General features: G+C 41.8%; 1 protein-coding gene across 5 annotated transcripts in view; it reads right to left on the bottom strand.

Moving 5' to 3' along the window:
- Positions 1-12,102, bottom strand: part of TSPAN4 (tetraspanin 4) — a 708,534-nt gene that overhangs the window by 653,856 nt on the left and 42,576 nt on the right. For all 5 annotated transcript variants that reach the window (XM_069740222.1, XM_069740224.1, XM_069740221.1 and 2 more), the window contains exon 2: positions 11,340-11,486. The gene's annotated coding sequence lies outside the window, so the exon portion shown is untranslated. The remainder of the gene's footprint in view (positions 1-11,339; positions 11,487-12,102) is intronic.

The following is a 12,102-nucleotide window of genomic DNA, read 5'->3' as shown; positions in this document are numbered from 1 at the left end:
TACACAAATGGAAGGCCAGAGTGAGCGCCACTCTCAGGAGTCCATGTAATACACAAATGGACGGCCATAGTTACCGCCACTCTCAGGAGAGTACATGTAATACACAAATGGAAGGCCAGAGTGAGCGCCACTCTCAGGAGTCCATGTAATACACAAATGGAAGGCCAGAGTGAGCGCCACTCTCAGAACTTCATGTAATACACATATGGAACGCCAGAGTGAGCGCCACTCTCAGGAGTCCATGTAATACACAAATGGAAGGCCAGAGTGAGCGCCACTCTCAGAAGTCCATGTAATACACAAATGGACGGCCATAGTTACCGCCACTCTCAGGAGAGTACATGTAATACACAAATGGACGGCCAGAGTGAGCGCCACTCTCAGGAGTACATGTAATAAACAAATGGAAGGCCAGAGTGAGCGCCACTCTCAGAACTTCATGTAATACACATATGGAACGCCAGAGTGAGCGCCACTCTCAGGAGTCCATGTAATACACAAATGGAAGGCCAGAGTGAGCGCCACTCTCAGGAGTCCATGTAATACACAAATGGACGGCCATAGTTACCGCCACTCTCAGGAGAGTACATGTAATACACAAATGGACGGCCAGAGTGAGCGCCACTCTCAGGAGTACATGTAATAAACAAATGGACGGCCAGAGTGAGCACCACTCTCAGGAGTACATATAATACACAAATGGACGGCCAGAGTGAGCGCCACTCTCAGGAGTCCATGTAATACACTAATGGCAGGCCAGAGTTAGCGCCACTCTCAGGAGTACATGTAATACACAAATGGCAGGCCAGAGTGAGCGCCACTCTCAGGAGTACATGTAATAAACAAATAGACAGCCAGAGTGAGCCCCACTCTCAGGAGTACATGTAATACACAAATGGACAGCCAGAGTGAGCACCACTCTCAGGAGTACATGTAATACATAAATGGACGGCCAGAGTTAGCGCCACTCTCAGGAGTCCATGTAATATACAAATGGACGGCCAGAGTGAGCACCACTCTCAGCAGTACATGTAATACACAAATGGAAGACCAGATTGAGCGCCACTATCAGGAGTACATGTAATACACAAATGGACAGCCAGAGTGAGCGCCACTCTCAGGAGTACATGTAATACACAAATGGATGGCAAATGTGAGCATCACTCTCAGAAGTCCATGTAATACACAAATGGAAGGCCAGAGTGAGCGCCACTCTCAAGAGTCCAAGTAATACACAAATAGATGGAGAGTGAGCGCCACTATCTGAAGTCCATGTAATACACAAATGGAAGGCCAGAGTGAGCGACACTCAAGAGTACATGTAATACACAAACGGATGCCCAGAGTGAGCGCCACTCTCAGGAGTCCAAGTAATGCACAAATGGATGGAGAGAGTGAGCGCCACTATCTGAAGTCCATGTAATACACAAATGGAAGGCCAGACTGAGCTCCACTCTCAGGAGTCCATGTAATAAACAAATGGAGGGCCAGAGTGAGCGCCACTCTCAGAAGTCCATGTAATACACAAATGTAAGGCCAGAGTGAGCGCCACTATCAGGAGTACATGTAATACACAAATGGACAGCCAGAGTGAGCGCCACTCTCAGGAGTACATGTAATACACAAATAGAAGGCCAGAGTTAGCGCCACTTTCAGGATCTGAAAGTGCCCTCTTTTATAAATAAATACTCTAATAGAGCAAGTGTAACAGGACTGTATTTTTGACTCACACAAATTTATGTCAACTGGTACCACATAATGCATCATTTTCTGCTCAATTTTTGAATCCAGCAGAAAGAAAAGGAAGAAAAGGTTTTAAAAAAATAACTAGAAATCACATAAAAGGTGTCACAGACAGCTTAGAAAGCAACTTTCACATTCATTCATCAGCCATGTACCTTTATTTCAGTAAGCAGAATTTTTCCCACTTCAGTAGGAATCTTCTAATGTGTAGAAAAGTCAAAGATAAAACTAAAAAGGTGACCAGGGAGCTGACAGTGAACGATCAGATGTAATAAATGCTTGCAAGTGGCAGAAATAATAAACAAGAAAATGTCCGCTAGATGGTACTTACAGTGGAGGACAATAGGAAGCGTTAGTAAGAATATATCCCTATTATAGGGATGACAGAAGTTGTACAGTATTGGTGCGCGCAGCGGGGAGGGGAAGAGAGGGATTTCTATTGCATGTTAACGCATAACTCGCTTTGATCCCGTTGATTTATCTTACTGACGTTAAAGCTTAGAGTCAAAAGACAGTACAGAGTCATCATCTGTACAGAGGAGACAGGACATCCATCAGAGCGCCATGTAATCCGCTCCCAAAGCCAACTAGCTGTGCAAATTAACACTTTCAGGGCAGCAGATAAAGCCCTTTACAGATCAGCTCCGTGCTGGGCAGCAAGAAGTCTGATCACAAATTTATTTGAAGAATTTTAATGAAATTTCAATTAGCAAATTCATAACTAATGTTTACACTGAGCCAAAGCAATTTTCAATCAGTGACCAACGTAAATGACAAATCACATGTTAAATATTATTGCTGAAGGATAAGGCTAACGATCATCACATCCCTAGCTGTAGATATGCAAACTTGCTCACTGCCAATATGTATTTATACACATTTGTCAAACACAAGCACTATATCGCTCTATGACAATGCTACCAGACGTTACATTGTCCTTTTTTACGGCGCAGTCAGACGGCAGTATAAATTGGACCGATATCGGACCACAATACATGGACTGGCCGGTGGGTCTCAAATCCCGAGTGTGAGAGATGCATGTATTGCTATGAGGCGGTCACGCTCAGGTCGGGAGTGCTGCCGGCCAGTCCGATCATTGCTGTCCAATCGTGATCTGTTTTCTATGGCTTTCTGATTGCACCCTTATTATTTGCTATTGGGCAATATCTACAAACTGGGAGGGGGTTATGAATACTTATACAAAACAGTTAAAGAAGACCCGTCACCAGGTCAAAAGTGGGAAGTTTTTGATCATAATTTTATTTCCACGCCTCCTGATGAGCATACCAATTTCTATTTTCATTTTGTTTATTTATTTTTTTATAAATCTGTATATGTATGGTCTTTTTATTTAGACCATAAAAAGTATATTTAAATAAAACAGTACATAACTCTTCAACCGTATGGCAGATTTAAAAATAAAAAAATAAGGGGAGCAAAAAGAATAAAATAAGATAAAAATTTTTTTTAACCTGGAACAGGTTCTGTTTTGCCAAGATGCGACTGTTCAGGCTGTGATGAATGAGCTGCTGTGATCTCACTGAGATTAGTGTGGGTCATTGAGGCGGCGTTCCCAGCCGGGCTGAACTATGGTGACCTCAGCACCGTGAGAAAAAATTACTGAGTTCACAGCAGTTCAGCAAGTTCACTGTGAGGATAACGGTGTTTATTTTTACCCCCTTAACGACCGCCGATACTCCATTTAACGGCGGCAGTTAAGGGTACTTATTCCTCAGCGATGCTTTTTAACGCCGCTGAGAAATAAGGGTATAGTGCCCCCCAGCATAGGAAAATCTCAGACGTCTTGGCTACCGGGGGTAGCTGAGACCCCGGAAAACATGATTCAGGTCGGTTTTTACCGTCCCCAGTGTTGCAATCGCCGTTATTCACCGAATAATGGTCACCACAAAAAAAAAGTCTGATTTCCCATTTATTTCTCTCTCCTCTGATAAGAGCTAGCATACCAGAGGAGAGAGAAATGGAGTCCCCCGAACCCCACCCGGTACCTCCGGTGTCCCTGGACCCTCCGGCTCTGTCCCCCGGCCTTCAGCATCTTCTTCCAGGAAAAAAATGGCAGGCGCATCCGCAGTACGCCCGCCGAGATCTGCCGGCTGGCACCCGGCAACAATAGGAGATTTTTCCTATTAGTTGGAGATTTTTCCTATTAGTTAATTTTGATCACTGTGATAGTGTCTATCACAGTGATCAAAATAAAAAAAATAGTAAATTAAACCTCCTTTATCACCCCCAGTTAGGGAAAAATAATAAAATAAAATAAGTATTTATTTCCATATTCCATTAGGGTTGGGGTTAGAGCCAGGGTAAGGGTTGGAGCTAGGGTTACGGTTGGGGTGTTGGGGTTACGGTTGTGGTGTGGGGGTTACGGTTATGGTGTGGGGGTTAGGGTAGTGTTAGGGTTGTGTAGGGGATACGGTTGTGTTGGGGATACGGTTGGGAATAGTGTCAACGGTAGGGCTGTGTTAGGGCTGCAGTTAGAATTGGGGGGTTTCTACTGTTTAGGTACATCAGGGGGTCCCCGAACGCTACATGGAGCCCGCCATTGATTCCAGCACCCGAACAGTGGTTTTCCCCCACATATGGGGTATCGGTGTACTCAGGATAAATTGCACAACAAATTTTGTGGTCAATTTTCCCTGGTTACCCTTGTTAAAATAAAAAAAAGTTTGGGTCTAAAGTAAATTTTGTGTGAAAAAAAGTCAAATGTTCATTTTTTTTCTTCCACATTGCTTTAGTTCTCGTGAAGCACCTGAAGGGTTAATAAACTTCTTGAATGTGGTTTTGAGCCCCTTGAAGGGTGCAGTTTTTAGAATGGTGTCACTTTTGGGTCTTTTCTGTCATATTGACCCCCCAAACTAACTTCAAATGTGAGTTGGTACTTAAAAAAAATGGTTTTGAAAATTTTGTTGGAAAAACGTCCTAAGAAAAAAAAAATTGTTTCCAAAATTGTGCTGATGTAAAGCAGACATGGGAAATGTTATTTATCAACTATTTTGTGTAATAGAACTCTCTGATTTAAGGGCACAAAAATTAAAAGTTTGACAATTGCAAAATTTTCAACATTTTTGCTAAATTTCCGCTTTTTCATAAATAAACGCAAGACATATTGAATAAATTTTACCACTAACAGGAAGTACAATATGTCATGAAAAAAAAATCAGTCTGAGAATCAGTGGAATCCGTTGAAGTGTTGCAGAGTTTTAACCTCATATAGTGACAGTGGTCAGAATTGTAAAAACCAAGTACAAACTTGGTTCTGTCACTAAGGGGTTAAATAAAAATGGAATATTGTGTTTTGTTTTGATTTCAGATAGACAGCTTGGGACTGTCTGCTTTAGCAAGACTGGTTGTCAAAAAAGAGGGGGGACCCCACGCCGTTTTTAAAATTATTTAAATAATTAAAATTTAAAAAAAGCAGCCTGGGGATCCCTCTATTCTTGATAACCAAGCTTGCTGAAGCTGACATCTGAGGGTTGCAGCCCGCAGCTGTCACTTTTGCCTGGCTAGTTATCAAAAATACAGGGGATCTCACACTGTTTAGTAAATTTATTTATAGCGCATGCAGCGGCTGATGAATACTCCCATCAGCTGCCGCCTGCTCTCGCTGTTATCAGTTGAATATAACGCTCAACATTCTCCCCTGCTCGAGCTGATCGTCAGCAGAGTAGGGGAGAATGATGAGAGCTGTCTTCAGCACCTGGCACCGTGGAACAGCGCTAACTGTACCGCTGCTTCCCAGGCGCTGGTACGTGTCACACTGATGACACACGGATGTCATCCGTGAGTAATCAGTGTGCACTCGTGAGGGATGTTTTGCAGTGCGTGCTGCTGTTAAAAAACGGACATGTCAGGGTATTTTGCCCACAGACACATGGTCCATAGAAAGACACTGACATGTGCACAGACCCATTCACTTGAATGGGTCTACGTGTGTAAGTGTCTCTGGTACGTGTGAAAACTGCCACCACACGTACTGGACACACTGACGTGTGAAAGAGGCCTTAGGTAACTTTATTGAGTCAGAAAAATCAAAGTTTTGGCCTTCATCAAGCACTTGGGTTGTCTTCAGTCTGTGGGCACAGCCCAAATGAACTTCAATTTCTCAATGACATTTACAAATATAACAATTTTATTATTCCATTTAGCCATTACAATCACTTTTACTAACTACTGTTTTTATCTCCAGTAACGTGCTTGACTTCAGTGGTGCATGACAATATAGAGATATTTAGCGTCCCGGTTTCATGTTTTAATAGCTCTATGCACCAGTAATATACTTACATTTGTCTGTCTGTATTCAGTAACAGCTGTTACAAGCAAATAGAAGGAATTTTGGAAGGAAAAAAAAAACGATTATGCAAAAGTTCAGTTATGTAAATCCAAGTTCATGAACTCCGATATGTTTAGAAATTAATTCAATAATACGCATTACACATGAAAATGGATTTTCAATCTAAACACCTTTTGTATATTGGATTTCAATCCACTTATACAAAAATAACAAATACAATTTATACGAGGCTGGAGGGACTTTACGCAGTCATTTCCCCACCACATACAAATAGACAGCACAGCCAAATTAACCCCATTAATCTCCCAAGGGCTGGCCTTGTTGTATGTTATCTGGAATTATGCAATGTGATCCATGTCAAAACCGATGACGTGTTGCAGCGCGGCGGCCATGGATACTAATGTGAAAATCACAGATTATCTCAAGGAGATGGTAAATGAGACCTTAACAAGTTTAAGTCACTTTTAATGTACAATCCATCTGTTAAAATCTTGAGAAATGCAATCTAAAATATAATTATGGAGAAATGTGGCCGGAGGTCAGGAGAACTCCTCACACTTCTATCAGACACAATCTAGCCAGTACCATTTACCATCCGGCTTACGTTATGTTTTATCTGGAATTGCAATCTGATATTATTTGGTCCGTCAATCCTGCTGAGCCCCAATATATGTATAGAAATGTGGTTACAGGACACCTACAGACGGAATTGTGGCCAACGACTGACATATCCCCTGTATAGCTATACAGTGACATACGTAAGAGGTCGGCGTCTGGCAAAACTGATATATTACCGTATGGTGATGTGAACAGCGTCCCAAACCAATCAATTCAGCCAAGAACCGTGCTTATTTTATAGGGAACATCTTCCCCTCATAGAAAGCATCAAGTCAGCTTAAGGAGAATTCTATGCCAGTCAATGGTCCACTGGGAATTTAAAGGGAACCAACACCAATGACGCCCATCGGATCGGACCGCCCCGCAGGTGTGTATAATAAAACTTATTTTATTTCTCTTGCTGGTCAGGTTGGGGACTGACAAACAGCATTATAGAATACTGTATATCAGCTCTGAAATGTGATGGCCGTATCTCTTATCAGCCAAAGCTGGTGGCAGGTTCACTTTATATATGCAAAAAGCCTCTTTAAAGCAGAAGAACTGATTTGGCTGGGTGAGAGGCCACTGAGAGGAGCTCCAAGGGATAAAGTTTCTCCTTGTGGAGAGTGCCAAGTCGATGTAAAGAGACTTATAGGCCATGAAATATTTCAATTATCATTCACCAACTTGCTACTTTCTCCACAAGGAGAAATTGTATCCCTCAGACCCCTTATCAGAGGTCTCTCACCCAGCAAAATCAGTTCTCTTGCTTTGCACTGATGTAGAGAAAAGTTTCTGCTTGTTGAGAGTGCCAAGTTGATGTAAGGAGACTTATAGGCCATGAAATGTTCCAATTCTCATACACCAACTTGGCAAACAGATAAATCAGTTTCTAATCCAAAGTCATATGGAGACCCTCTTTAAAAGAGTTGACAGATGGTACAAGAGTCCCTATCCTCTTCCTCTTTGAAGAGGCTTTTTGCTTATTTTACAGACATAAAAAGATCTTATGTGTTATGAATAGGTAATTCAGAACCACAATGGACCTTGAAGTTCAGAGCACACAAGTGACCTGACAAAAACCACAAAACATAGGACGAGCTCTGAGACGTGGAAACTCTGCTGACCGCAATCCCTAAACCTATCAAACCACACTAGAGGTAGCCGTGGATTGCGCTCAACGCTCCCTATGCAACTCGGCACAGCCTGAGAAACTAGCTAGTCCTGAAGATAGAAAAATAAGCCTACCTTGCCTCAGAGAAATTCCCCAAAGGAAAAGGCAGCCCCCCACATATAATGACTGTGAGTTAAGATGAAAATACAAACACAGAGATTAAATAGATTTAGCAAAGTGAGGCCCGACTTACTGAATAGACCGAGGATAGGAAAGATAGCTTTGCGGTCAACACAAAAACCTACAAACAACCACGCAGAGGGGCAAAAAGACCCTCCGCACCGACTAACGGTACGGAGGTGCTCCCTCTGCGTCTCAGAGCTTCCAGCAAGCAAGCAGAACCAAAAAAGCAAGCTGGACAGAAAATATAGCAACAAAAGGACACAAGCAGAACTTAGCTTATGCTGAGCAGACAGGCCACAGGAACGATCCAGGAGGAAGCAAGACCAATACTAGAACATTGACTGGAGGCCAGGATCAAAGCACTAGGTGGAGTTAAATAGAGCAGCACCTAACGACTTAACCTCATCACCTGAGGAAGGAAACTCAGAAGCCGCAGTACCACTCGTGACCACAGGAGGGAGCTTGATCACAGAATTCACAACACTTATGTTATAGAATAGGTATTGCCTTGTACATTTGTGTACTGCATGACCTGTGCAAGTGCAAGCTGTGGAATATTGCCTATGGCAAAAAATGCTATCAAAGTTTATAGAAACTTGTAAGCAATGATGGGTCACGTCACCCAATAGTCTGCATGTAGCAGCTCATACGGGGGGCATTCCTCTTTAAGAGACATTCCAGTCCAGATGGTAATTTGAAGGCATATGATAAAAGGATATTAAAGTATTAATTGTACTAATCTGATGAAACCTCACATCTATTTTAGCTATATTTTTGTATCAATAAATATTTGATTTCCTTGTGAGAAGTACTGCAAACATGGAGACAAAATAATATGCAGACTTATGATTTTGAGAAAACCATCCATTTATCATGCACCAATTCTATGCAGCTGTCAGGAAATGTTGAGAGTTGTAGTATCATCATGATCAGACTGAGACAGATAGGGAGCAATGTGCAAGAACCATATATGTGGTGGCACTCAGGTGTCCTTAGAAAACCCATCCCCATATAGGCGGGTTCAGCCAACAGTCCAATGTGTAAGGGGACCTCCCGATGGGCCCCAGGCAGTTGATTTTGGGGCACATAAGGATCCGGCGTGCTGAATTTCAGTAGCCAATTATTTTTTTTCCCTTGGACAGCCACTCTCTCATTGAGAACATAAAAGTGCTTCGCCAAGCATAGATTTCTTGTGTATGGGGGAGTACGAGAGATAGAGGCAGCTGTCTAATGTGTATCACGGGTCCTAAGACCTTATGAAAACTTTTGAAATCCCCTGTCATGACTGTAATCTCTTTTATAAGCCGGTTATTAAATGTATCCCTTTATGACCTGGATAATAAGCTCCTTGTGATATCACGATTATACAGCCATCATGACTTGGATTTTCAAAGTAACTACACCAGCCTCATGAGGTCTAATAGATCTATTGTACTGTGTACCCAGTTTGTAGAGTGTAATTTAGTGACAGTTCTGCTTTAACAAAGCTCACTGGACAAGAAACAACAACCAAGAATATATATATATCCATATGAGACTATAAAAAAAACCTCTCATTTATTTATTGATTTATTAAAATCATTCACTCTGCATTTTAGCTTTATCCACAAAGTGAACATCTTCATAGAATGACTTCCCATCATGACACAATTTAAAGTATATGGCTGAGGAGCATAAATGTAAAGAGCACCAATGCCCAGGCTTTAAGGAAAGAAAGTTGGAATGGCATCTTGTCTTCTTACATAACATTGGTATAAAAAGAATAAGAAAGTATTGCAATGCAGACGTTACTAAAACACACTTGCAGCTTCGAGACAAGCATATGTATCTTCACCAATGACCTGCGCTTTCAGTCCACCCCGGACATGGCTGTGCGCTGCAATCAAAGGCTTGTACCTTGGCTCTAGAGGATATCATTTTGCTGGTGATTGAACAGAGCTGTGCCTTCTCCACACAAGTGATTACGGTGGGCAGAATATCAGAATCTCTGATGCCATTGTTATAGATTGGACAAAGCCCCATAAAGCACAAATATTCCTCCGCTTTACCCAGTATGTTATGGCACCGTGCTTAGTGGTATTTGTTTTTGGGGTCATTTTCTCTGGATATGTGGATGTACATGACTGACATTCTGAGGTTCTTTGGTTCCATATGTAAGATTCATATATTACAAAAATGCGGTGTTTCCTGACCCAATGTTCAGTACTCAAGAAAGGAAGGTGTTTTTGTACGAATTGTATGAGATATACTGATAATATGCTATAAATGTTTACCATTTTAAGCTGTACTACCGTTCTTGAAAATGGTAAAAATGGTGCCATCTGACAGAATGCTCCTCAACGTTCCTTCATTATAGGCCCCCATATACATTAGATAGGTATTGACTGATCATTCAGCCGCCAACTTTCTCTTCCAACTTCCCTAACACACAGGAAGAATTTGCTTTGCTGAGTGATCCTGTGATCTCTATGAGAGAGCCGTTGACTTCTCCGGCCACGGCTTGAAGAGGCACCACATTAGGCCTTCAGCTGATCCTACTGATATTGCCTGGTCTAGATGACCTTATTCTAATGTGTGGGGACCTTAACACTAGGACTACTGGTATAGTCATTTTGACTACTTTCTTGCAGTAGTTCTAGTCAGGGTTCACGAGTCCAGTAGTCCTAGTGTTAAAGAATACTTGTTACCAATCTGGGGCAGCGCTGTTTATTAAAGAAACGATTGGGCAACATCAGACTAATATTTTTTCTAAATATCACTTATTAGCAAAAGTGGTCGGAAAGGTTTGTAATGGACCCCCTAAAAGACCCAACTGTCTTGTAAATCTCCTGTCCAAACTTCTGGGTTGTCAGAACCTGGTATGCAGAGCGGCATCCCACAACCCTCCGCAGACCACCTTACCTTTCGACCTTTCGAGAGTTGCTTAGTAAAGGATGCGGGTTAGTGCAAAGAGCCAGCAAGCATGGCCACGGAGGGTTGTGGAATACAGCTCTCCATCACAGGATCCCACAACCTAAAAGTTCGAACCCAACTTTTTCTAGAAAGTGGGGGGCATTAGGGACCCCTTTTGGTAATAAGAAAACTCACCAGTCTGAGGCTGCACCCTTTTGTTGTTGTTCTTTTTTATGAAAAGGACAGTCCCAGACTGGTGATAGATATTTTTTCAGGGATTCGAACCACAGATTGAAGTTTGAAAGTGGCATCTGCTATTTTGTTCATCTCTTGAAGATATGGCAAACACTTGAAAAAAGTGCTGAAAAATATGTTTTTAAAGAGACAATGAAAGAATGAACAATGGATCAGATCTATTCATCTTACGAGTGCTCTTTAAATTTGCATTAAACTTGAAGGAAGAAATCGATTTAGCAGCAATAAATAGACACATTTACATACCTTTTTATTCTTTTCCTTGATGAACGTCTTTTCCTCCGGCACTCTCTACCTCTTCACATCGAATGTAAAATCCACTTACAGCCTTTGTCTCAGTTTGTCAGGGACCAAAATCTCCAAGATTTCTTTATCCACCGCGTTTGACAGATTCTATCAAAAAAACAGAAATCTGAAATTCAAAATATGTAGAGGAAGGAAAAGCTCAGATTACAGCGTTAATCCATGATGTAGCGCAAAATGCTAGCAGCTGGACTGGTCTCTCCGAGGATGATGTTCCCCTGCACAAATTACAAGATTTCCTTATAATAGACCAAGAATGGGACTCTTTATACAAGTAAGGGGGAGGATGAGCAGAACAATGGGGGGGTGTTCAGTGATCAATTATATGGAGCAATGGAGGACAGTTACAAGTAGTCTGTGGTTACACTGGATGTGTGGATTTTATACACATCTCCACCATTATTTACAGCTTTTTGAGAAATGCAATGTATATATTCAGTCTACGGAGGTGGCCTATACACAACAAACACAATCCTTAGTTACAAGGAATCAGTATTTGGTTATAAATGATTAGCCTTAAGATGAATCACCCTACAAAGTGACAGATTTGTATAGTAACAGACCCTCATTAGCTCCATAGAGGTACGCCGACACGTGGCTGCAAGGTTCCTAATGTGCCAATAATCTTATAGGAAATAAAGCTGAATACAAAAAGTACCCTAGATTAAGATGGAGAAATTAAATCGTAATACCTTTGGGTAGAGAA

Source organism: Ranitomeya imitator, chromosome 9, assembly GCF_032444005.1.
Source record: "Ranitomeya imitator isolate aRanImi1 chromosome 9, aRanImi1.pri, whole genome shotgun sequence".
Lineage (NCBI taxonomy): Eukaryota > Metazoa > Chordata > Amphibia > Anura > Dendrobatidae > Ranitomeya > Ranitomeya imitator.
This window is presented reverse-complemented; position numbering and strand designations above follow the sequence as displayed.